This window comes from Cupressus sempervirens, chromosome 10 (assembly GCF_028749045.1).
Source record: "Cupressus sempervirens isolate cs-2001-9-10 chromosome 10, ASM2874904v1, whole genome shotgun sequence".
Taxonomy (NCBI): Eukaryota; Viridiplantae; Streptophyta; class Pinopsida; order Cupressales; family Cupressaceae; genus Cupressus; species Cupressus sempervirens.
The window spans coordinates 730852167-730880060 of record NC_143127.1 but is presented as its reverse complement, the minus strand read 5'-3'; the positions used below and the strand labels follow the sequence as shown (position 1 = coordinate 730880060).

General features: G+C 34.0%; 2 non-coding genes and 1 pseudogene across 2 annotated transcripts; 1 reads left to right on the top strand and 2 right to left on the bottom strand.

Annotated features, from left to right (window-relative positions):
* Positions 1-21966: 21966 nt before the first annotated feature.
* Positions 21967-22061, bottom strand: LOC149535912 (U6 spliceosomal RNA; annotated as a pseudogene).
* A 234-nt stretch (positions 22062-22295) lies between these two features.
* On the bottom strand, positions 22296-22398 carry LOC149535911 (U6 spliceosomal RNA). The gene has a single exon (XR_016358279.1). It is a non-coding gene; the product is annotated as a U6 spliceosomal RNA (small nuclear RNA).
* Positions 22399-22720: 322 nt separating this feature from the next.
* TRNAA-UGC (transfer RNA alanine (anticodon UGC)) lies at positions 22721-22793 on the top strand. The gene has a single exon. It is a non-coding gene; the product is annotated as a tRNA-Ala (tRNA).
* Positions 22794-27894: the final 5101 nt, after the last annotated feature.

The following is a 27894-nucleotide window of genomic DNA, read 5'->3' as shown; positions in this document are numbered from 1 at the left end:
TAAACTTTACTCGACATCGACTATGATTCTCAACATACACTAGACTAAACTTTTACTTGGCTCCAACTAATTTTTTGCTCAGCTTACATTGACTTTTCTTTGCACCTACTATCCACTCAGTCAAGCTTGGCAGACAAACTTTATGTAACTTTTTCTTCTAAAATTTCTTAGTGCAACCATCCTTTGTAACCTTAAGTAGATTATCAATGCATCATGTTATCATTGTCTTAACTAACTCTTGTACTCCTTTACATAATTATAACTCAACCTTTCCTCTAGGTGCTATTGTTACATCTTTTGATCAAATCTTCTTTATCAATCAAACAAGTGATAGTACTTAAATCATATAAGTAGTTGTCTTACCAACAAATAGCAGGTTTGACATCAGTGACAAAAAAATGATTAAAACATATTGATTGTACTTGTATCAATCTATTCTCAACAATCTCCCTCTCTAATAGTCTTCTCCAATCTATTTTTAATAATCTCCCTCTTTGGCATTGATGGAAAACCAAATTGATCAACCAAACTGAATAGGTTAAAACATTAAGGCAATACCAAAAAGAAAATAAGTCCTTGTATTAAAATCTCTCCCTCTATCAGTAACTTCCATTTTCTGAGTAGATTACAAAATTCTTCCTTATAACTCCCTCTAAATTTCTTCTTATCATATCTCCCTGTTACTAGGTAGATGTTAGGATTTCTCCCTCTTCGGTAAATCTCTAATCTCTTGTATATCTATCCCTCTTTTTCTTGTATTTTACTATCTCCCTCATCATACTTGTACTTTCCTTTGATCGGCAATTAAACAATCTCCCTCGACAATTACTTCATTGATCATTCCCTTGACCTCTACCCTCTTGCATTTCCATTGATCAGTAACTATCTCCCTCTTTGAAAAAAATTTCAAAGACTTTTCATCTTAACATGTAGATATGAACTTCTTTAGTTTCTCCCTCTATCACCTGGAGTGTTAGTTCTTTGCTTACTTTAGGCAGCTATTAAAGTAAGACCCACTGCACTAATGTGTAAGATATGAAAATCAGCTTGTTTGATGTAGGGCACTCCTTTTGTTAATTAGATAGCCTTTGATATCGATATCACCCCTAGTTTACCTCTTAGATACTCATGAGCATCCTTAAGCAATGCTTTTGTGAAGATATCAACAATTTGTTCTTTTGTGTTGACACATTCCATCTTCACCTCTTTATCTTGAACTAATTCTCTCAAATGGTGATACTTGATTGCAATGTGCTTAGTCTTTGTGTGCATCACATGATTCTTTGATTTATTGATAACACTTGTATTATCATAATAAAGTGCAACTAGTTTTGTGATCTCTTCCTTCACACCTTTGGGTAACTGTTTGATCCATACAATGTTTGTAGAATTTATAGTAGCAACAATGTATTTAGCTTCAATAGTAGATTGTGAGGTGCAATTTTGTCACTTGCTAGTCCATGTAACTAGCCTTTTGCCTAAGAAAAATGCTCCTCCACTGGTGCTCTTTTTGTAATCAATGTTTCTATCCCAATCAACATCATCGTAGGCTCTTAATTCAATTTTTTAATTTTTCTTATAGTATAGACTATACTCCTCTATTCAATTCAAATATCTCATTATTCTCTTTATAGCCATTAGATGATTCTCCCTGAGACTAGTAGAGAATCTTGCAACTATCCCTACAGATAATGCAATGTCAAGTCTACTATGTACTACATATTATAATTTACCAACCATGGACCTATATAATGTTTGATTCACCTCAGCTAAATCATCATTCTTTGACAGCTTGTGTCGTATCACCATAGGTGTACTTATTGGTTTGGAATCCTCTCATCCAAAAGTTTTCAATATTTCTTTGACATATTTTGACTATGTGATGTATATACCATATTTCGTCTGATATACCTGCAAACTCACAAAAAATTTGATCTCTCCAAACATAGACATTTCAGATTCTTGCTTCATTTCATTTCCAAAAGCCTTACATAAAGCATCTTGACCTCCAAATATGATATCCTCAACAAAAATTTTAGATAAAAAAATACCTTGCCTTTCTTTGTCTTTATGTATAGATTGTTGTTAGTATTAGTCTTTTCAAATCCAATCTTCACAAGATACTAATAAAGTCTCTCATACCCTACTCTTGGTGCTTGTTTCAAACCATATAGAGATTTGTGTAATCTACATACCATATTCTTATTGTTAACATCAACAAAACCTTATGACTATTCTATGTAAACTTCTTCCTGTAATATGCCTTTCAAAAATGTAGATTTAACATTCATTTGATAAACTTTGAAACCTTTGTATCTAGAATAAGCAAATAATGTTTTTACTTCTTCCAATCTAGCAACAGGGGAAAATTGTCTCTCTATGGTCAATTCCTTCTTCTTGTGCATATCCTTTGCAGAATAATCTTGCCTTGTTCCTTGTGAATTCACCATTTTCATCTAGCTTTTTTTTGAATACCCACTTGGTGCCAATCACATTTTTGTCTTCTGGTCTAAGAACTAGAGTCCATATTTTATTTTTCTCAATTTGTTCAATCTCTTCTTCCATTTCTTTACTCCAATCCACATCTTTTAATGCATCTCTCACTGATTTAGGTTCTTTCATGCTCAGCAAACATGTATCATTTCTCAATATATTTCTTGTCAATAGTCTAAAATCCTTATCTCCAATAATTTTTGTAGTAGGGTGATGTCTTTTGACATATTTGGACAATCTTGGTTCAACTCTAGTTTCTTCAATTTGTCTCTCAGCTTCAAAGTCACTATGTACATCTCTATTAGGTTGCTCAAGATCTCCACTGATTTCTAAATCTGGATGTGCTTTAGCTTCATTTTGTAGCTCAGCATCTAAGTGCAACTCAATTCTTGAATGCAACTTAGCATTCATAGTGTGTGACTTACCAGTCACTAAAACTTGATGTTAGTTTGTAGCTTGATTTGCAACATCTTCTTTAGTAGGTATACCTTCATAAGAGTATACAAATGATTTGTATTCTTTTGGTTCTTTCATAGGTTTAGCCTCATGTACTTCTGTATATTCATCAAAGTTCACATTTGCACTTTTCACAACTTTGTTAGTGTTAGTATTTAAACACTTATAAGCTTTACTTCTTATGGAATATCCTAGGAATATACCTTCTTCACTTTTTGCATCTAGTTTATCATTCTTAAGGTCTTTAAGAATGTAACATTTTCTTCCAAAGACCTTAAAGTATTTTACATTGGGTGAGTATCCATACCATAGTTCAAAAGGTGTTTATGAGTACCTTTCTTGACTTATACATGGTTCAAGGTATAGGAAACTGTACTTATAGCTTCTCTCCAACATTTTAAAGCAACATTTTCCTCCATCATGAGTGTTCTAGCACAGTCTATTATAGATCTATTCCTTCTTTCAGAAATTCCATTTTGTGGAGGCCTTCTAGTGGTAGATGTTTGTCTTTTAATTCCTCTATCATTACAAAGCATCTCAAACTCATTTGATGTGAATTCTTCTCCATTGTTAGATCTCAAGCACTTTAGACTTTTACCTATTTCCTTCTCAACTCTTGCTAAGTACCACTTAAACATTGGAGAAGCATTAGATTTTTGTTTCGAAAACATAATTGTCATCATTCTAGAATAATCATCAACAAACAACATAATGCACTTATCTCCTTTGTAGCTTTTCACTTTTGTTGGTCCACACAAGTTTGTATGAACAATCTCTAGTATACTTTTAGAGCTATGAGTTTTACTCTTAAAACCTGACTTTTTCATTTTACCTAACTAACATTGTTTGCACATTATATTATTAGGCTTCTCTTAGGAAAATCTCTAACTTTTCTCATGTTACTGATATTGACCAGGTTATCAAAATTGACATGACATAACCTTTTGTGCCACAACCACACATAATCAAATTTTACAACTAGACAAGTAGCACCCTTTATATCAAGATAGAATAGATTACCCCTAGTTTGATCACCCTTTCCAATTAATTTTTCATTTGTGTCATATTTTTAGTAGCCTTTTTTTCAAACTCAACTTTACATCCCAAATTATTCAATTGTGACACACTCGAGAGATTATAGTTAAGTCCTTCAACATAGAAAAAATTTTCACATAAAATCTTATCCGTGAGTTTGATAGAACCTTTTCCTTTTATCAAACATTGTGCATCATTACCAAATCTTACAATATTTCCATCATAAAAATTCAGGGTAATGAACTTACTTTTATCTCTAGTCATGTGATGTGAACATCCACTATCAATGATCCATTTGTCATTCTTGTTCACACAAGTCATAAGTGCAGTTGCCTCATATTCATCACATTCATCCTTCTTTGCAACATACACCACTTCATCATCATATTCATTAGATTCATCTTTTGTTTCCTCTTCAACAATGTAGCATGACTTTTTGCCTTTTTCTTTATAGTCCTTGTTGTCTTCATCTCTCCTACTTTTGTACTTGTCACCACCTTTGTAGTTCTTCTTCTCTATACATCTAGTAGCAATATGACCAACCTCATTGCAATTGAAACAAATAATAGGTAATTTTCCTTTGAACTTGCCTTTAACTTTGTGGAATCTTCTTGCCAGTAGTGTTTCAATCTATTCTACATCCTCATCTATATCATTGTTATTAGACACATACTTTATCTTTTTTTTCTTCTTCTTCTCATCAGGTTCCTTCAGTGACACCTTAGCTTTCAAAGTAGATTCAATATTCTTAGGTTTGTAATTATCAAAGTTAAATAGCTCAAAAGCATTAAGTCTACCTATCAAACCTTCAAGTGATAGATTATTCCCCAGTATACATCTTAGTTCTTGAATTGCAGAAACTCTAATAGCATATATAGGCAATAGTGTTCTTAAAACTTTTCTTAGTATAGTATCATCATCTATTTTACCATTAGCTCATTTTATTGCATTGACAACTTCTTTTATCCTTATAACATATTGAGCAATATTTTCACCTTTTTCCATTCTCATATCATCAAATTTACCTCTGAGACTTTGAACTTTGGCTCTTACAAGATTGGTGTCTCCTCTATAGATGGTGGCTAAGGCATCTCCCATTTTCTTTGCACTATCAAGATCTTTGATATCATCAAATTTGGCATAACTTAGGGCAGAGGCAATCTCTAGCATTGTTTGGTTATGTTCTTTCTTTTTTTTCATATCCTCAGGTGTTGGAGGTTGAGTAGGGTCAACATGCTCAATAGTAATGGTAGATTGTGCATGATCTCCAAGTCATCCAAGGTGTAGCTTCATTAAACTTTTCCATGTAGGAAAGTTATCTCTATTAAGCTTGGGTACTTCTCTTTTTGTCATCTTAATCTTGGTGCTTCTAGTACCTTCAAACTAGTCCTCTTAAGTAGGTGGCTCTAATACCAATTGTTGGAATACTTTTAGAATAATTGGAGGGGTGAATTAGTTATCCAAGGTTTGGATGTATAAATAAAACTTTTCATAGCTTAGTGAACCCATAAAACATTTATCTTCATGCATGCATCCATAAGATTATGTAATCACCTAAAACTTGTAGGTTACCATCAAATCAACTTGTAGAAATGTAAACATGAAACATAATAGATTCATCAACAAACTTGACACAATGATTTATGTGGAGAGCCAATTTGGTAAAAACCACCAATAACATGCTACTATTTTTACTCTTCTGAAGTGATGCCCTGTGAAAGGCCAAGCCTATTAAAGGTTACAATACACATTGATAAATGTGACCTTGTTAAAGGATTTCAATCACCCTATTAGGAGTAAGCCTTATAAGAGCAGTTTAGACCAATTACTTAGAATGTCACCTAGTTAAAGGATTTAAAAATGACTATTAGTTCAACTTTAATCCAAAGGATCTACCCTAGACATATAAAATTATTAGAGAGTAATAGTAAGGCTTGAGCTGAAAACAACTTACAACTCCATTTTTAGATCTCTATTCCAGTCCTCCATTCTTCTTGGCCTTCACACATTTAAGCTCTGATAGCTTGTTCACCCTTCAAGCGTTCATACCCTTAAGGCTTCTTTCTTAACATGTCAATGCAGACTCTTCTCTTAGGTCACTTGATGAAACAAAACCCTTGACTCCTTGTTTTCCTTAAGTTCTTACACATGATGACCTTTGCTTCTAACCAACCATTCCTATAAATAGGAAATTATGATATTTTGCCGCTCATTCTCCATTGTCCAATTTAGGGTTAGGATGGATTAGGTAGGGTACAATGACTCTACCCCTCATTTCATATCTTTTCTAGAAAATTCTCCTTGAATTCTCTTTGAATTCACCTAAAAATGATTTACCTTGAATTTTGTGCCACTAGCTCATCAACCTTATCTTCCACCTAGTTCACACATTCCAAGAAAACAATTTTTTTAGCTTAGATCAATCAAATTCATGATCTTTTAAATAATACAACCACTCGACATTATATAGCTTCTAATGCATGACAAATACTACATTAATCAACATCTTCTATAAAATCACTCAGCACAAACTAAAGTCTACTGGTGCTTGGCAGCAACTAAACTTTTCTCAGCATCTACTGTTTTCCTCGACATACACTAGAATAGACTTTTACTCAGCTCCAGCTAATTTTTGCTCGACTTACACTAACTTTTCTTGGCACCTACTATCCACTCAGTAAAGCTTGGTAGACAAACTTTACATAACTTGTTCTTCTAAACTTTCTTAGTCTAACCAACCTTTGTAACCTTAAGTAGATTTTCAATGTATCATGCTATCACTATCTTAAGTAATTCATATACTCCTTTACATAATCATAACTCAACCTTTTGTCTAGGTGCTATTGTTACATCTTTTGATCAAATCCTCTTTATCAATCAAATAAGTGATAGTACTCAAATCATATAAGCAATTGTCTTACTAGATAATAGTAGGTTTGACATCAGTGACAAAACAATTATTGAATCATATTGATCATACTTGTATCAATCTGTTCTCAACAATCTCCCTCTTTAATAGTCTTCTTCAATCTATTTTCAACACTAATAGCATGGGATAAAGATTGTAAACCTTTGACAAAAGGGGTTTCAGGCATTAGAAGGATTAAATATTTCAATCCGGTGTTGTTGGCTAAACAAGTTTGGAGAATCTTTAAGATGCATCCTTTATACTAAACATCTTTCTTTAGTTCCCATTCTCCAAAGTTTTCTTTCCTTCCCTGATGTTCCAAATGGTTATTTTATCTAAACTTGTATTCTTAATCCTAAAGTGATGCCTTCTATTAGTACTAAATGAAAAGTTGGTTATGGATAGAAGGTGCACTTCTGGGATGACGATTGATTGGCTATTGGTAAATTTTTCAATTGAAAAGATATGTATAGATGGAAAAGATTCTGTGAGGAGAGATTTGTTTCTACTATTTCTTATTATAGGCAGGGGAGGGTTGGATGGATATTATACTAGTTTCTCCCCAATTGGAGCCTTTGATGACCATACTTAATTTAGGGGTCCTATCTGTAATGCCTACCCCTAGTTTACTTTTCATGTCTTATTGTCAAATTCTTTTAGGCCAACTTTATGGTTATATTTTATGGTTAGTTCTACTTGGTTACCAGATTTAATTGGATGTTATTTCATACTTAGCTAATATATGTGATAAGCTACTTGATACTTAGTTATTTCATGTGTTTATGTTTATCCCTTTGATAATTATACATATATGTTCATATAGTGATTTCAATTATTTTATGCTGATAATTAGATGGATGATTTATATGTAGTTTCTATGGTTACTTGCCCCATATTTGCATGTGTACGATGTATATATATGTTTTACTTTATGTTTGATGTTTCTCATGTGGTTGAGGGAGGAAGTTGTAGTCACCTACAAGTTGAGATCTACATGACACACCACTCCCTACTATTTCTTCTTTAGTTTAGATTTATATATATATGTACATGCTCAGCTTTTATGTAGATTGTAGGTACTAGGCATCGATTTCTTTGAATTGCCAAGATGAGTATGCCCTATCGTAGTATCTTAATGGTAAGAAAGGGGAGATAGTTTTTTAGTCCAAATCCTAATCCTAAGCCAATTGTCCTATAAAGTAGCACAAGTGTCTGAGTTGTTTACCCTTCCAAATTTGTCAAGTGACGTGAATTTGTGATTTTGATCCTTTAGTTTGATTTAGTACTATCTTTCATATGGGTTTTCTTATTTGGATTTGTGGGTCTGTTGTGTTTTTTATTTAAAAATAAATCAAATAAAAAGGATTATTAAATAATTTAATTTAACACAAATTTATGAAGAAAAAATAGTATTTAATTATATTTAATTAATTAGATAAAAGAATTAAATTTAAAAGATTTATTTAAAGTTCTAATTTTAGCATAATTATATTTATTTTAATTTAATAATAATTTATTTAGAAGTTTTATTTTAATAATAAACTCTAAATAATATTATTAATTAAATTAATAAATATATTATTAGAGACGTCTTGTGATTTAATAAAAGAGAGAAAGAATAAATTTAATAGAGTTTATTTTAATTAAAATGCAAAAATTTTGCACGTGAAATTAAAATAAAATAAAATAAATAAATAAATAAGGGTTTGTGATTGCAAAACCAAAACCCTAAAGGGAGAAGGCTTTTAAATAAGGAATTAGAGCTCATTTCTCCACACACAGGTTTGGAGGAGCAAATTTTGAGAAAAGTGTTTTTCAAGGAAATGAGGAATTTTAGCAATCTTCAAGCATCCATCTGGTTAGCATCAGATTGAGGTAAGAATGTTGCTTGAATTTATCATAGTAATTTTCCCTTCAAATTTCTCTCTATCTTCTTCGTGCTTGTTTGAGAATCTTGTTTTAGAAATGGTTCTGTTTGAAACCCTTGTTTGGAAAATTTTTGTTCTTCATTTCGAAAACATCTGTGACCAAAATTAAATTGGAAACCTTTGTTTGAGAAATTTGGTGACTTAGATTGATTAAAATTGGGATGGGGTTTAGAAAAAGAAAATCGGGTTTGTTTTATTATTTTCGACTGTATAATTTGGGTTGCTATATATATATATATATATATATATATATATATATATATATATATATATATATATATATATATATATATATATATATATATATATATATATATATATATATATATATATATATATATATATATATATATGAAATTGTTTATTGGGGGGTTTGTGGCTTTTGTATTGGGTTTTTTTTTTCAACAAAAAACATATATTAAAGATGGGGAGGCAGGTCACCACCCCGCACCTTCCCCTGCTTGTTTTACCAATGGTGTGCGACTGCAACAACAACCCACAACCTGTGTGATGGAGTAAGTAATTTTTTTTAGTTTTCTTAAATGTATCAATATGTATTATTTTATATAAATGGTTGTTAATATATTAAATATTAATTATTATAAATATTATTTTTAAATAAAATTAGGGATATTTTATTAATAATATTAATAATTATTTTATTAATAATTTATTAAAGTTTTTTATTAATAATTAATAGTTATTATTATCATTAATAAACTTATATATATATATATATATATATATATATATATTTTTTGAAATTTAAAAAATATTTATTTGAAGATTTTATTTATTACTTTATTATTTAAAATATAATCACAAAGTAAATTGAAAATCGAAATTAACTAGAAGAATTGATGGTTTTTAATAAGCCTGGATTTGGTTATATGGTTCAGTTTATATGAAAATATTTTCTAATACTAGGGGAATTTTATTATTTTTGATAATTCAAAAACCTTACTAATTTTGATACTTTGGAAATGGAAAACTAACACCCTATTTGTATATCATACCTTTGTGATTTGAAAACCAAATAAAATATGAAAACACTCGTTATATTTCTTGATGTGATATATGGTTTATTGATGTAAGTTTTTACTTTGACATAGTATGTTGACTAGTCAGGATGTTTACCAGAGGCTTGGAGGATTTTGTTATGTGATGATATTATGGTTATTATTTGGTCACTATCTCTTATACCTGGATAAGATGTTTGTTAGTGCTTTCCATTTACTTTTATAGAATTGAGGTGACTAGTGTGATTTTCCTAGTGTAACCTTTGAGTTTTCGATCAGTTATCTTTTGATGCTTTCCAATTGCTCATTTAGGAATGAGGTGAATGGTGTGGCTTTCTTGGTCTAATGTTTGAGTTTTGATTAGTTATCTTTTGATGCTTTCCTTTCGCTTGCATAGAACTGAGGTGATTATTGAATTGTAACCAATGAGTTTTCGATCAGTAAACTTTTGGTGCTTTCTACTCACTTGTATAGGATTGAGGTGAATATTGTGTTTTATCTCTAGGTTCTTTTCAGTTGCTTGTAAATGGCTGAGGTGAAAATTGTAATTTTATGAGTCATACTTTCCATGAGCTTAGGGTAGGTAATCTATGTGTATATTGGGAAGTGGCTTGCAATGGAGATCAAAGCCCTAAAGAGGTTGCTTGGGTAACCCATTGTAAGTTGTTCTAATGAGTGATAAAATTTTATTGAATGGGTTAAAATGAATTAACAAGAGTCAATATTTTACCTTGCACATGCCTCAAGTGCTAGTATAGGCTAGGACAAGAGTAGAGAGGATGCTTGATTGTAACCTTGCCTTGTTAGTATGCCTTATTTGTATGAAAGGATATTGATGACACATAGAGTAACTAGGGGGCTGAAGTCTAGAGAGGCTATTAGGGTAACCTTAGAGTTGACTCATGTGATCACACTTGTCTACTTAGTAGATTTCCTACATGTCTTTTTTGCCTTTGGGTTTAGATATTATATGTGTCTTGGTACCTTTGAGATAGATTGCTATCAGGATTTCCTTGACCTAGATGTTGGTTATGACTTGTGGATTGATATCTGTATGGGACTTGAGATTATCTCCTTAGAACAGTGAGAGTGGACAATTTAAGTTCCATGAGGTTGGGTGGTAGTGTTTCTTATATCATTTAGATCTGATAGCTAGATGTTGTTGTTGGATGTACTTGTGCAACTATTCCTTTCATTCTAACCTTGTGTTTTTGATGGATGGTTATATCCTGTTGTACTATATTTGATTATTAGAGATCTTATGAGATGATGTATTTTATCCATGATGTATATTCTTTGAGCTTTACATACCCTATGACTTGTACAATGGATGAATATGCATTCTGGTTATGCCAAGTAGCATCCTATGTAATTGTATATTATTTAATTGTATTTGTACTTGTGACTATTTTATGATGTGGATGTGTTATGTATCAGATTTAGTATTAATAAAACTTTATATATGTGATTCAACATCATGGAACCCTTAGGAGATGTAATATATATTGTTTTTTTTGTATCTATGTGAGTTATTGCTTTTGCTATATTATCTCTCATTGTTTTAATCTTTTCAACAACAAAAAATGTTTAGCAAACTTAGTGAAAATTTGGGATGATTTATTTTGGGTGCTCTGGTGTAGCATTACACTATCTCATAGAGAAAGGGATGAGGTTTTTTGGGCCACGACTCCTTTTGGTGTCTTCATGTTTTCCTTGTCTTATGACATAATTTCTATTGATCAAGATTTTCCCCCTTATTGGGCTAAAGTGTGGTGTTCTAGGCTTCTTCCCAAAGTCAACATTTTTTTTTTCTAGATTAGTTTTTAGAACATGATTCTTGTGCTAGATAATATATGTAAGAGAGCATTTTATCTTCCTAATAGGCATATTCTTTATTGCAATGATGCATAGACTATCAATCATATGGTCTCTTGATGTTCTAACAAACATGACATCAATCTAAAATGAGTTGATAAGAGGGTTTCAAATAAGAAGACATGCATAACTTTTGTCTCTATTGTGTCAGACCTCCTCTTTGACAATCAAGACTCCTAACAATATGAAATAGTAAAGGATTTATGGAATTTTTTGAAGGGAGTTGTAATATGCAAAAGACAATTAAGATAAGTTAAAAACCCAAAGTGATTGATACACACTAAAAATCTAAAAATATATAAAGTGTGGTGTTCTGGGCTTCTTCCCAAAGTCAACATTTCTTTTCTAGATTATTCTTTAGAACATGATTCTCATGCTGGATAATATATGTAAGAGAGCATTTTATCTTCCTAATAGGCGTATTCTTTATTGCAATGATGCATAGACTATCAATCATATGGTCTCTCAATGTTCTAACAAACATGAAATCAATCTAAAATGAGTTGATAAGAGGGTTTCGAATAAGAATACATGCATCTCTTGCCTCTACTGTGTTGGACCTCTTCAACAATCAAGACTCCTCAAAATATGAAATAGTAAAGGATTTATGGAAAGTTTTGAAGGGAGTTGTAATATCCGAAAGACAATTAAGATAAGTTAAAAGCCCATAGTGATTGATACACACTAAAAATCTAAAAATATATTTACTCATATCTAAATCCATATGTTTAACATATATAGAAAAAATGCATATTGGAGCCTCATATAGCCTCTTGTACTCTTAGGAGGCATCATCTTTGACAAGGAAACTATGACCATTTCCTATATGAAAATCATAACATATATCATAGTCATATAGGAAGGATTTCTAAGAGAGTTCTAACAATCAAGAATGCAATTGAAATTGGATTTAAAAATTTTACATCTTCTTGCTTATGAAAATCAATGTCATTTGGTGCATTCATCAATTTTGTAAAACCCAATTGTCTTTGAAGAGAACAAATAAATCTAGTACATTCATCAGTATATACATGTACATGTTTAGTCATAACACATTTCAACAAGTAAACTTAAATCATACTAAATTAAATTATTATTTTGTCTCGGTGTCCTAGAGCTAGGTGGGGTACCCTAGGAAAAAAAAAATTAACATAAGAGAAATGAATATGATACCACATGGGTTTAATTAAAATTGTAAACAAGAGATGTACTAATACCACAAAAATCTATAGGCCAAAGTCAATGACAAAAAGTATTACACCATCAACTTTGGACACCAAAACCCCCAACAAGCCCTATGAAACACCAAATAAATATGCATATTAGTGAAATATATCTTGAAGCCAATATATTATTCTATTTTATGAATATTTAAAAAAATTTACCTTGGGTGTTGGACTTACTCGTGCATGTCTAGTCAAATGTATACTCTATTATGTTCTTGTACCACTTGTTACATCTTGCAATACATATTATTCATATATCAATTTAATTTTTTCTCTAAATAAAAATTTATTTACTTTTATAAGATTTAGGTGATTAATTTTTAACATGCCAAAACACAAATAAACATGCTCATGTCTTTTTTCTAGAAAATATCATCCTTAATAGGTTATATGTGATGGCCACATCCCTAGTAGTGAATGCATGGAATCTACTCCCATACTGTTTAAATGAATGAGACATCAAACCATCCTCATTCGCATCAATTTCTACTCTAGCACATGTACCATAACAATTGGGTTACATATGATCAATAGGCTAGGTTGAGCCAAATGGAACATTTAATGATGATGGAGGTGGTGGTGGTACTGATCCACCATCTTCTTTGACAAATAGTGTTCCATGCTCAATAATGACATTAGTAAATGATGTAGCTACATGAAGTAGATGTAAATTTATAAACACGTTCACTAATACTAAGACAACAACATGAACCATGGGTTTTTAGCTAGATGTCTCTTATGTTATAGTTGTACCACCCTTTGGACCCCAACTCTATCCTACACAATGTCTCTCCCTGTACCCTAGAGCTATTGAATGTCATTAAAGTAATCAAATTCTTGCTTAGGATAAACTCACAATCTACAACTTTCTTAGAAAATATAAATGTGTGTACTGATTATTACATGGTGGTTTGTCAAAGACCATATATCACTTATCCCAAAATGTTTCCCTCATCCTATTATGAAAACACCAATTTCTATGAAATTGATTCTTAGTTTCTTTTAGGGAGTTACTAGTAATAGGATCAATGAAAAGAGCACATATGTCACCTTTAAGTATCCCCTTTTTCCACCTAATCATGTAGCAACCCATCAATGTATATAATGCACAATATCTATCCCTCTATGAACCCCATATTATAACCTCCCTAGATACCTCATTCACACTATTGGCCATTTCTTCTATGGTTGTGGCAAGGGACAAATAGTACACAACACTAGAGGACCTCAACATATTAACCAATATGGAAATTTGTGCATTGTTTTGTTTTTGATTAAGTAAAACAAGTTTTATAGGGATCTTGAAACCCAAAAGTTTTACAGCATAAAGATAGAAATTTAAAAAGTCCAGCTAACATGAAACTGCTATGATAAGCCAAAGCCAAAAAAAGGCCCAAGGCTAGGAGTCAAAAGCCAACACCCAAAAAAACTATGAGAAAAAATAAGACAGAAATAGACTAATGGTTGTCCTTATCTAGATCCTATAGAGTTTCTATAGCTTCGTTATCCTTCTGATTGTCCATTCCTTCCTGGTTCTTGTTTTGGGTTTCCACCTAGTCCACCTGGTCCCTGGAGTCTTTCCGAGCAGCCTCTTCTTGGCTAAAGTCTAGCCTAGTCTTTTGCATCGTGTCCCCATCAAGGCTGGCTCTCATTAGAGAATCCCCTAGATTGACAATGTTCTCATTTAGGGTGTGCAGAGTGTCCATGATTTGTTTAGTCATGATCTGGTGCATGGAATCAAATCTTTAGACTTTTTGTTCAACCAAGGAGAGTTAGTCCTCCTGTTCATCTCTGGTGTCCTAGACACTGTAGATATTCTGACTGCCTTCCTGATCTCTCTTCCTTCTTGTGATCACTTAGTCCTTATGGATGTTCTAGCTGCTGTCTTGGTTTTTCTTATCCTTTAGAGCCTAAATTTCCTAAAACAACCATTTGATGGAATGGAATTTATCAATCAAGCTATTCTTCACATTGTTCAAGAGGTTGAAGCTGATTTCTTGCGCATTGTCAGAAATGACCAACAGAGCAAGGTTAATTAGCTCATCATAGTGGGTTCTGCTATTAAGGTCTTCCAACCCCTGGATGTTCATTGGGTCTCTAAAAATACCCAAATTTGTAGTATCCAAGTTAAAATTCCTCCAAACCCTCCTCCTATTCTTCCTAATCACCTTCCCACTTTTTTCCACCATAATTTCAATCATCTCCTTAGGTGGTGATGTGGGCGGGACAGGGCTAGGGGTCTTAGCACACTGGGCTTTTAGGTCTACCTGGGTCTGAGCCTAGTTGGATTTTCTTTTCCCGGGGTGTCACATGAGGGTGTCAAGAGCCACCTCCTCCTTATCACATTCTCTCCCCTTCTCCTCTTCTATCAAATTATCCTTCCCTAGCTCCTTATCCTCATCCTCAAAGTTTGTATCAGTCTCCTTTTCTTCCTCACTATCTGCCTCCTGAGGCTCAAGCTTAGGGAGAGGGGTAGGGAGGCATCTAGGGCTCTTTCTATCAAGAATGCGAGGATTGTGGGCAGAGATGGAATTGGTGGAATTTTCCTCATCCTCAGTTTTCACTACCTAAACATCCCTAGAATTGGAACTAGCAGTGTCCTCTAAAGCACAACTCAGGTCACAAAGCAATTTTCCTTTGGTTTGAGTTTTCAAAAACTTGTAAACCAAGAGAAGAACGCCTTCATGGAGGGCAGGGTTGGTAACAGGTTTTTTCTTGAAACTCTCAATACTCTAGGACTTGGAAGTGTAAAGATAAAAGGGAAGAGAAATTTTAACACCATGCCTAAAGTGGTTTAACAAAACAAAATGGTGCCTTCTTATCCTATCAAACCTGGGGTCGGGAGTGATATACTCAATGAGGATCCCGAGAACATACCTCCAATTTATTTTGATGGATTCAATGTCATAGTAGGTGTCAATCTTGACAAGATTATCTTTCTCCATTTCATCCTTGAGAAAAATGCTAACTGCATTGGATGACATCTTTTTGTCCCTATAGAAATTCATGCCTTCCTGGGGAATGTCCGTCACCTCCACGATCAAGCCCTCATAAATTTGATGGGTGACACCATCAATTTTGACTCTCCCATTGCTCCATGTTTCCACCATGATCTTGGTAACCCCAGCTTTGAAGCCGTGAAGCTTCTCAATGAACCTGGTGATGTTGCCTTTTTCGAGTTTTGCCACACCTTCTTCTTCTCCTTCCAGCTCTTTGACTCCCCCCAGAGCTCTCTTCTGATCCTCTCTCCGACCATGGCTTCCTTTGGCTTTGTAAACCCTATACCACTAGCTATTTTACAGTGCTCAATTTTCCTTGTGGCATTTAAAATGAAAACATTTTTATGATATTTAGTGGTTATGTTCTTGCCAGCCCTTGAAGCGTGCCTTCCATATGCATAATTATGACTTGAAAAGGGCTCCACATGATTTGTAATAACTCACCCTTCGATGTACGATTTCGAAAATCCTTTCATTATTAAAATGAGATTATATTTGTACCCTGGATTCTATCCTGCTCGATCAACTCAATTGTCATAACCGAAATTTTGTCTCTATTCCTCCATGTCATCACCGAGTTTTTGGCGATGGCATCATTGGCAAACCAATCAGCAACCGAGTTGGCTTCCCAATAAACATGGCTGATGTGAGTCTTTTTGAACTTGCCCAAGTTGGATTTGATGTCCTCTATGATATTGGCAATCATCTAGGAAGGTGCAAATCGACCTTTGATGCAATTGATGATGTTTAGTGAGTCACCCTCAAGCCATAGGTCCTCGATCCTAGAGGCCAAGGTCAACTTAACAATATGTCTGGCTGCATTGGCTTCAGCAAAGTGGTTTCTGTGGTGACCAAGAGGGAATGAAATGGCCACAATTCCTCTACCCGAACTATTATTAATTATGCCTCCACTTTCGATCAGACCAAGGTTCCCCTTTGCCACCCCATTAAAGTTGGCTTTATGCCATTCCTCAGGGGGAAAAGACCATCTTGCTTCCTGTCTTCTCATGGCCTTGTCTTTCTACTAGCTTTTCTAATTCCACCTTCCTTGATATTTCCTCCTTTAGTTATTGCAAAGTTCTCTAGAATGAGACTTTCAATTTTCTTAGTGATTATGAACTCTGGAGACTCTCTTTCTCTAAATATTATGTTGTTGCATTCTTTCCAGATTCCCCAACAAAAGTGTGGGAGAGTCTAGGAGCTCATTAATTGAGAGTTCAAACCAGAGTGATGGCTTCTCCACTGCCAAAAGAAATTCAAGATACTGGTCAAGGGACACCAACTTAATCCAAGATCCTTACTCAGGAAGGTCCACACCTTGGAAGAGTTGGGGCAGTGGATGAATAAATGATTGATCATTTCTAGTTCATGCTTGTAGAGGCAACATTTGCTGGGGATAATTTGGCCTCTCTTGGCTAAATTATCCAAGGTGAAAATTTTATCTTGCAGGAAGAGCCAAAAGAAAATGTTGATTTTAGGTGTGAGATTAGAAATCTAGGCTTTGGCCCAAATAGGTTTCTCCATCCTATCCCATAAAGGGAAATAACCAGAAGCAATAGAATAAAGTCTGTTTGAGGTGTCTCCCCAAATGATGGAGTCCCTATCATTGTTAATGAAAGTGGCATTCAATAAAATCATCAGGGGGTTAAGGTCCAGGGATATCACAGATAGGTTGTGCCAGCCATTCTTTGATCTATACTCACTAACTTTCGTGCCAAACCTTTCTATACATTGCTCTGCCCATCTTTCGTAGTTGGGGTGGTTGATTAGTGGTCATTGACATGTCTAGTTGTCCCACCAAAATAAAATTTTGTCACCTTTTCCTACTTTCCATTTGGCCTTGGATTTGGCTAGGGGTTTGGCCTTCAAGATCCCATTCCAGATGTAGGACCCCTAGGGAATCTTAGTCTCATAAATCATGAAAATGAGGGATTGTCTTCTTAGATATTTCTCAAATAAGATATCCCTCCAAACACCTGTGCTTTGAAAAATGCACCATAGCTGTTTAGTGAAAAGGGCATTATTGAGATGTCTAATTTTTCTGATACCTAGTCCCCCATGGCATTTGGGAAGGCAAACTAGGTCCCAAGAAACAAGGTGGTATCTCTTGTGAACTTTAGACCTAGACCAGAGGAAGTCCCTCTGAATCTTCTCCTTTTTGTTCGCATGTTTGGCCAAGATACCAAAGAGGCCTAAGGCATAGGTAGGGAGGTTCTAGAATATGGATTTAACCAGAGTACACTTGCCAACCTGACTTAGGGTGGTCCCTTTCTAGCCAACAAGCTTCCTATTGAATCTATCAATGATGCTATTCTAGAATGAATCTAGGGTTCTAGTACCCAGAGGCAGGCCAAGATAGCTGGCTGGCAAGGACCTAATGCCACTTCTCAAGATGTGAGCAATTTTCCTCTGTCTCTCCAAAGGGGTATTGATAAAGTAAATCAAGCTCTTCTCCCAATTGATGGCCTGGCCTGAGCCCCTGGTATAGGTGTTAAGGAGATCCTTAAAAACTCTAGCCTCTCTAGCAGAGGCTTCTCCTCCCAAGATAGTGTCATCCACAAATTGCTAATGAATGAAGGAATGGGGACCCAAACAGGGCTTGAGCCCTTGTAAACTCCTATCTTGACTTTTCCTCTGGATAAGTCTTCCCAAGCATTCAACCAAGATGATAAAGAGGATAGGGGATAAGGGATCACCCTGCCTCAATCCTCTCGAAGGGAATAAGAAAAGAGAGGGGGAGCCATTAACCAAAATATATAAAGAAGGAGAAGTAACAAGTTGAGAGATGAGCTTATAAACCTGAGCATCAAACCCGAAAGCCTAAAGGACAACCATAAGGAAATTCTAGTCCACCCTACCATAGGCTTTAGACATATCCAATTTGAGCAGAAAACCTTCCTTCCTACCAGCCTTAAGAGAGTGGATGACCTCATGGACCATGACAATGGAGTCAAGAATTTGCCTTCCAGGGACAAAGCTAGTTTGCTGAGGAGAAATGATCAAGTGAAGAATGCTGAGGAGCCTAGAAGTAAGGATCTTAGATATTATTTTGTAGAAAGAATTGCAAAGGCTAATAGGCCTGAACTTGTCCATTGAGTTAGCTCCTGAAATCTTGGGAATGAGAACCAGGAACATGGCGTTGAGTTCTTTCAAAAGATTTTTAGCTCCAAAGAATTTTTGAATAGCCTTAATCACATCCCTATTGACCACCTCCCAATAGACCTAGAAAATAAAGGTCAAGAAACCATCCGAGCTAGGAGCTTTGTCCCCCGGAAGAGATTTGAGAGCTTGGAAGATTTCCCCTGGGGAGGGAATAACTTTCAACATCGAATTGTGATGCGTTTGCAACAAGGAAGGAATAGAAAACAAAATGTCTGCTTGATTAGGCACCGAGAGAGAAGGGTCCTTGGAGAGGAGGGAAGAGAAGAACTGAATAGCTTCATCCGCAATCTCATCGTCCTTGAATAATTATGCTTGGCCCTTCTTAATGTTAGAGATTTTGTTGTTTTCCCTATGTTTAAGAGTGGTCAAGTGGAAGAATCTTGAGTTCTAGTCATCCACTCTCAACCAGTTGACTCTAGATCTTTGTTTCCAAAAATATTCTTCCTTTGATATAATGTTGTGGAGATTAGAGAGGATGGCCCTCTCTTCCATCCTATTCTGGTCATTATATTTGGAATGTTGAATTTCTTCTTGGATGATACAGAGCTGTTTGGTCTTCTCATCTTTATCCTGAAAAATGTGGCCAAAGTTTGACTTATTCCAGATCTTAATGTTTCTCTTCACATTTTTCAATTTCTGGACAACTCTGTACATAGCAGTGCCTTCGACCTCAATATTCCACCATGAAGAGATCTTAGATTCCAGAGTCAGGTGGGAAATCCACATTTTCTCAAAACGGAAAGGGAACATCCTTTTGACAACAAATGGAGAGATAGAGAGAAATAGGAGAATGGTCTAAGCCTATTCTAGGGAGAAGAGAAAGTCTATAGGAGTGTGTCTATAGCCACCCGAGAGAGATGAGGGCTCTATTAAGATGAACTTGGATATATTCATCACCAAATCTTTAGTTAGACCAAGTGAATCTTCCTCCCTGGAGGTCCACGTCCATGACAACTAGGTTGAGGATGAAGTTGGAGAGGTTTTGTTGAAGGTGATTGATAAGGTCATTTTGTGTGACATTATGCAATCGATAAGAGGACGTGGAGGGTTTGGATTTGGGTTTAGTTGAGGGTTTTTTTTGTTGTTGTGAGGTAGCATTTTAAGAGTTCTCCTATTGCTCATGTTAAACATTATCAAGATTTTCTTGTACTGGAAGTGGTCTTTGATGTCTCTTTCGTGGTCGAGGATTGTTTCAAGAATCTAACATCAAATTAATTTAATAAAACATAAATAGATTCAACAAAACTTACTTGATTGAAATTGAAACAAAAATAATTAGAAACATAAATTCTTACTTGTTCGATGACGTGGCATGATTGCAAATGGATACAAAAAGGTAACAAAATCCAATTACAAAGATAATTTCCTCGCATTTTGATGTTTTCCCTTCCTCTTGGCTCATTGATATGTTCTTTTGGAGTGGAGAAAAGATACAAGTCGTAGGTTTTAACTTTTTTTTTTAATGATAGTCAAGATGTGATTGCATTTTGTAAAACTATAATGTTTATTATAATTATTTTTTGGTTCAAATTTCAAAAAACATGATCACATTATGAAAAGTTTTTTTGGTTTTTTGAGATGTGGCCACATTTTTACCAACATCTTGGTGCACTTACCCTTGATGTCCATGCCTTGGTGAAGTTTCTATGAAATAAAGAGATAAAGTGACATGAAACAAATACCAATAGAATAGAATAATATTTCAATTCCATCATGTGCCTTTTCTCTAGCTTATATGTGGAACATATCTACAATCAAGTTTCAAGTTGTTGTTGAAGCCATAGCCTTTCATTTCTCAAGTTGTGTTACTCTTCTTAGCTCAAAAGTGGCAATTATGAGAAGTATATGGTTTACCTATCTAGAAACCCTAAAGTAAGTAGATTTGATGTCTCCATTGTGCAATATGATTAGTTTCCCCATCACTTCTATTAGGTTATTAAAAAAGTAGTCCTCTTAGAACTTTATTTAGGATTCATTCTTTAACTCATTCGTTTGAGGAAGGCTTGTGCGCGTTCCTTTTTTTGAGTTGATAGCTTGACCTCACATATTTTTATTTAGGTGTAGAATACTAGAAACATCAACTATAATCCAAAATCTAAACTTGTATGAGATTAGATAAAAGTCAAGCTACAAGAACTTGACGCTTGGTTAGAGAGTTGATAAATCATCATTTGGTGGGCCATTTGAAGAGTATATACATTGATCTTAAACTTGACTTAACGACACTGGTCTTTTGTGAAGCAGTTTCTGGATTAGATTGTGTGACAATTTTTACCATCAATAAATATGATGGTAAAAATTGTCACACAATCTAATCAGAAACTGATTCACAAAACTATGATGGATTGTGGAAATTTTATCACATTAATAGACACTGGTCTTACTTTCTCTAACAGCTCGAGTATAATGCCACCAATAAATATTAGAGAATAGGAATCTAACAGGAGCCCATCATTATGACATAATAAAGAGAAACTACCCTCTTATAGAGAAGATTATGGGCAATAGCTAGCACTTCTACTCCATATGCCATTATATAGAGATTAGTGATTTACTTTCATGAATTGTTGAAAGGCTAATGGATCACTAATTGTAGGCTTCTAAAAAGTAATTGAGGACAAAAGTAATGATTAATGTGGTGTACATGAGCATACTTGTTTCTCTATTTAAATTTATATTTTATTGAAAAATAATAATATTAAAGTCTATATTCTATTGAAAAATAATAGAAAGTTGAAATTTTTTTTACAAGATCATACAATTGATAAAATCTAAAATATATGAAAAAATGAGATAATGTGAAATTAAAGTGTATATTTTATTGAAAATTAAAAATTAAAAAATAATCATACTGAAAAAACATTAAAAAATTTGGACAATTTCTCGATTTATGCGTGTCACAGGGGCCAAGCTAATCTTCTCTGTATCGTTCCAATTTTATCGGATGTCTCCGAAGAGACACTAATAACGTCGTACAACGGTGAATGTGGGAACAACTCCAGCCGCGCGTGTTCCTCCTTCCATCGCCTCGGGAGAGGCAAAAAAGTAATTGAGGACAAAAATGATGATTAACGTGGTGTACATGGACGAGTTTGTTTCCCTATTTAAATATATATTTTATTGAAAAATAATAGTATTAAAGTCTATATTTTATTGAAAAAAGACACCAAAAAATCATACTGGAAAACATTAAAAAAAATTTGGACCATTTCTCGATTTATGCGTGTCATCCTTGCGCAGGGGCCATGCTATTCTTCTCTGTATCGTTCCAATTTTATCGGAAGTCTCCGAAGAGACACTAGCATTTTTCTACAACATTGTATATGTCGTGGGGATGCTATTAATGCGCGATGCATGTGGGAACAACTCCAGCCACGCGTGTTCCTCCTTCCATCGTCTCGGGAGAGGCGAAAAATGTTTCGGACAACTCCCGCATGGCCTTCCAAGCGGAAGGAAAAGATAGAGATAAAAAATAGATTCAAACCGAGCATAGCAGGCAAACAAACCACCGTTGGCTTTCAGTTTACAAGAACGAGCTACACAGGCCATTGTGAACGTGAACATTAAACCCCATGCTGTCCAATGACACATGAAAAGGCTTGATTTGGGAAAACACATCGGGGATGTAGCTCACATGGTAGAGCGCTCGCTTTGCATGCGAGAGGTACGGGGTTCGATACTCCGCATCTCCATTTTCACTATTAATCTTCATTCTTATGCTTTATCTTTGCGATGATCCACCACTAGTTGATTTGTTTTGAACACATGAAAAGCTCTTGTATTACATGTACCTAAGCCAAAGCCTCAAGAATTTGATCCTACAACAGGTACTTGGAAAAGTGTCAATATGGTGTCTCATCAGTTATATGCTTTTAATGAAAATGTTCCTCCATTTATCAATCTTGACACTTATGATCCTATGAAGAATAAAGCTACTCTGGATGCACTTCGCATATGGATGGATAATGCAATATATGCAGCTAATATGACACAAGATCAGGCTATTAGAAAAGGTCTGAATGCATTAACAGGCATTGCTCGTGCTGCATGGGATAGTCTTCCAGTAGACTATAAAGATGATTTAATCAATGCAGGTGTTACTACTGTCAGCAGTGCTTATATAGAATGTTTGTTGGGCAACATGATAATGAACAACGTGCTGCATTGAAAAAATTCAAAGAAAGTAAGATTTGTGATATGAGTTAGTTAGATCAATATTGCAGTGATCAGTATACAAATTTTTATCAGTCAGGACAAACCAATAATAATGTCTAGATGTGCAATACATTTCTAGATGGTTTTCCTCTGCAATTACAATCCTACTATAGAGAAAAGATTTTGATGAGTATAATGAACACACCTGATATGTCTATCAATGATGTAACCTTTCCTCAGCTGTGTCAATTTATCAAAGAAATAAATAGCCATCTATGCACTGAAAAACAGAATCGAAAGAAGAAAAAGGAAGTATTACCTTACCTCAAAACTGGTCTTTGCCATTGTGCTTCTACATCTTATGGTTGTCATACATCTAAGAAAAAGCATAAGACTTTTCAGTCTCGCCAAAATGAACCAGCCAAGCATAAATCCTTTTTCAAGAAAAATAAGCGTAAGAAATTTATTTTGCGCAAAAAGGATAAAGTAAGAAAGAAAGATTTTCAACCAGTATGTTATATCTGCAAAGGTAATCACTATGCAAACAAATGTCCAGATAGACGAAAGAAAGGAAAGCGTGTTCGCGCTTTGAAGTCCACCAATCTGCACAATGAAGCTATCACAATTGTATCTGATGCAACAGATTCTGAAGATATCTGTCTTGAAGATTGTTCCAGTTCGGACAGTGAAGATGAGCTCTTACAAGTTCGACATCTCAGAATATCTGAACCTGAAGCTCATAAAGATGAACCTGAACAATTCTTTTCTCCTGATTCCTCTTCCAGTAGTGAATCAGAAATTTCATTTTATTGTAATATGTTTCGACATGATCACAATCTTTCAGATAGAAGTAAATCTCTATCTATGATTAATCCCAATTGGTTAAAGTTGACACTAGAACAAGAATTGGAAAAGATTCAAGTCCGTATGAATCAATTGCAAAAGCGCAAAGAGGAGTTTCTTACTCCTTATCAATTTGCTAAAATCAATATGGGTACCTTGATGACCAACAGTGTAGGGACTCCATTGTTGCAAGGTATAACTTCCTATAATACAATCATATTGTTCTACAGGGAACTGAAGAAAGGTGATTGTACAAGTTTGTGTAGCAAATTGTATAGGAATATGGGCCTGAAACCGAATAGGATTTTTGAGTGGTCTACATCAACCCGGGTTTGGTTCTCAAATTAATTTGAGCAAAGCTTTTGTACTAGATAAGCTTTGATTATTTTCTCTTCTCTTGCATTCCATTCTATTGATTAGGGTGTTATTAACTTTTTCTTGTATATAAATTCAATCGTGATATAAATCTCTCGTTGTTCGTCCACTATTTTCTTTTTAGATATGCAAAAATGTGTAGCCTTCGACAAGGCACGCCAACTGTTTCACAGAATGGTTGGAAAAATTCTTTGACAGAGTGCCTTTCCATTTGAAGAAAAGTGAGCTGTTTGACAAAATGACTGAAAGAAGGATATTAATGACATGGGCTGAGAATGTCTTATGAGGTTCATCGAATACCTAGTTAGTCTTGGAAATTTCTCCATGACCATTAGATATGTTGCATTGCCCTATTTATTTAACTCGAAGTTGAAGTTGTGCATGATAGAGGCAAGCATAAAATGTGCCTACATTTCTCTCAATGTGCTGAAAAGTAGCACTAATTACAACATGCGCTCTAAATAACTTACTCCAAGTTTTGAATTAGAGAACACTGAAAGTGGTAAATTTACTATCTACATGTAATTTGTAAACATATCAGTTAACTTTATTAAGGTTAGTTTTTTTTTTAAAAATACACTATTCTTATTATTTTGGGTTCAATTTCATAGAATTGGATGACACTATAGTTGTTTTACTACTAATCATTGTATAATCTTCAAAATTTAGAAAAAGGAGCACTATTTGTAGATTGTTCTTTTCTGATTTGGAGAGGATTTTATATATGGTGATATATATATATATATATATATATATATATATATATATATAGAGAGAGAGAGAGAGAGAGAGAGAGAGAGAGAGAGAGAGAGGCGAGATGCAAGAAAAGCAACATGAAATCCATTAGGTCTTAGGTGTTTGAGCCCACTTAGAAGCAATCTAAATTGACTATAAGATTTGAGTATTCATCACTTCTCATAGTGATGGGAATGAACTATAAGAAGTCTATTTTCTTTTACAAGTTTAAATCCTCCTCACTTCTTATCCACTATAAAGGAATATTATTCAACCATGTCGAATTTAGGCTTAGTGAGAGATTCTCTTCTACCACCTTATCTAATCTTCTACTTCATCCACCTTATCCAATCTTCTACCATTCCTATAGAAAACAAGTTGTCCACACTCATTAGCCCTTTCTCTATACTTACAATCTCTATCCTGAACCACAATCACACACTTCTGCATTCTAGCAATTATATCCTTGTCTTACCTCTTTCCTAGTTCTTGAAACTAGAACATAGTATATGTACCAAAAAGTTTTCCAATCATCAATGTTATCGACAATATAGTACAAAGCCCAATACCACATGTGACTTGCCATTCACCAAAAATAATACTTGCAAATTTAAAAGGTTAAATAAGGGAGAAGCTTGAACATATGGTACTAAACTATTATCAAGGGCTCAAAAAATCATAGGTAAGAGCCTACAACATAATGGTAACTTGTGAGCCTCTCGTCAAGGATGTATTTTGAGCTTAACACATAATAATAATTAATCAAGGCTTTAGCTCATTACCTATAAGAAAAGGGCTAAAAAAATTATTACATTTGATCAAGCTATAAATAATTTGTCACATCCATGAAAATAATCCCAACTATACAAACTTATCTCCACCTGATATATGGTTGAAAACACAATCAACTATCATGTTTTAGGGCAACTTATCAAAAGAATTGAGTTTAAATATTTTGAACTACAAAATAATTTTGGTCAAAATAAATGTTCATTTTATATTAATTCTAGCTAAGTTAGATAATTTCTTAAAGTTTTTCAATTGGAAATATCTATAAAATGCATATTTTATGCTACCTTGATTCCAATTACCAAAGAATAGATTATTTTACATTAGTGATGTTTCAATAACTCCTACTCGTTTTAATGATATTTAAAAAAAAAAAAAATTGTAAAGATTAAAGTCAACAATAGCCTCATGTGGATTGTAATTGATTAAAAAAATCCAAAAAAAGTTTTTTGTAGAGATCAGAGTCAACAATAGCCTTATGTGGATAAATTATACTTTTTTGAATAAACATAGTTTATTCTAATGAAAAAATAATATAAGTAAGAATTATAATAGTTAAGAAGATTTTGATTTAAAGTAAGAAAAAATAGTAAATTATATTAGAAAAATTTGAAAACATATAATTCACTAGAGGAGAGAGTCTTCTTCAAGAACATATATATATTATTTGAATCTAAATAGATGTGTTATGAAAAATGTAGTGGGAGATGAAAACTATCAATTTCAAGAGAATTGGAATTTGAAATGTTATAAAATAAAATATAAGGGTAAGTGCACCAAGTTGTGGTGCCAAAAGGGGGGTATACGTGGACACCTTTTTTCTAAAATCTGCAATTTCTGAACTTCAACAAGAATTTGAAGATAGTTATGCTCAAAATTTTAAGATATGACAAAAACAAAAGTCGTAGTCCTTTGAATCTAGTTTCTAAACTACTAATTTTTTTTCAAAATGGTTTAGTTTTAGGTACTCAAAAAAGGGGGCCACAAAAAGTGGTACTATTTATTCCAAAAAAATATAACACAGTACAAAGTGTGCCCCCCCTAAAATTTTAACTTTTTTTTGAAATTCTTTAATTGCTCTGGTCAAAAGTTACTTAACACTATGTAGTTTATCTTAGATTTTTTGGGTAATTTTATAATGTGTATTTTTTGTAATGAACTTTTTAACTAGACACATCCCAAAAATGTGAAATATCTATGTGCTCCCCCTAGAAATAATTGAAAACTAATGTGAAATCAAAACTTTTTTTTCAAAGTGTCTAGAATGGAGTCTAGTTTCTAAAAAACTAAGTTGCAAAATTTGATGAATGAGCTAAAATCTATAGCCCAATTAGTATATGGTAGTTTTTGACAAAAAATGAACATACATTCAAAAGAAATTATAGATGAAAGACTTGAAATAGTTCAAATTAAAAATAAATTATATGGTTAGATAGCTAACATAGAGACCTACAATGTCATGTAACCTGATCCTATCGATACCTAACCACGAGGAATCTTGAAGGAGAGCACACAAGAAAAAAGAATTATTTTTTGTATGTTTGCTGGAAAACACATCTCCAACCTATTTATAAACTCCAAACCTTTGGGTTGGATCCCCAAGGAAAAACCAAGGCGTAGACTTGGTTTTAATGCAAAGCTTTCAATAGCGCACACATGCTATAGCACGCATGCGCTATTAAAACCATTTGAATTCTTAGTAGCGCATGTACACTATGGTGCGCATGCACTATTGAGACCTAAATTGCAAAGCAAGAGCAAGAGAGAGTAGGGGGGAATGGTAATGTTCGTGAGAGAGAGAGAAAGTAGGGGATGGGAGAGGGGAGAGAGTACGGGATGGGAGAGAGGAAGTGAGAAAGAGTAGGGGTGGCAGAGAGAGTATGGGATGGGAAAGGA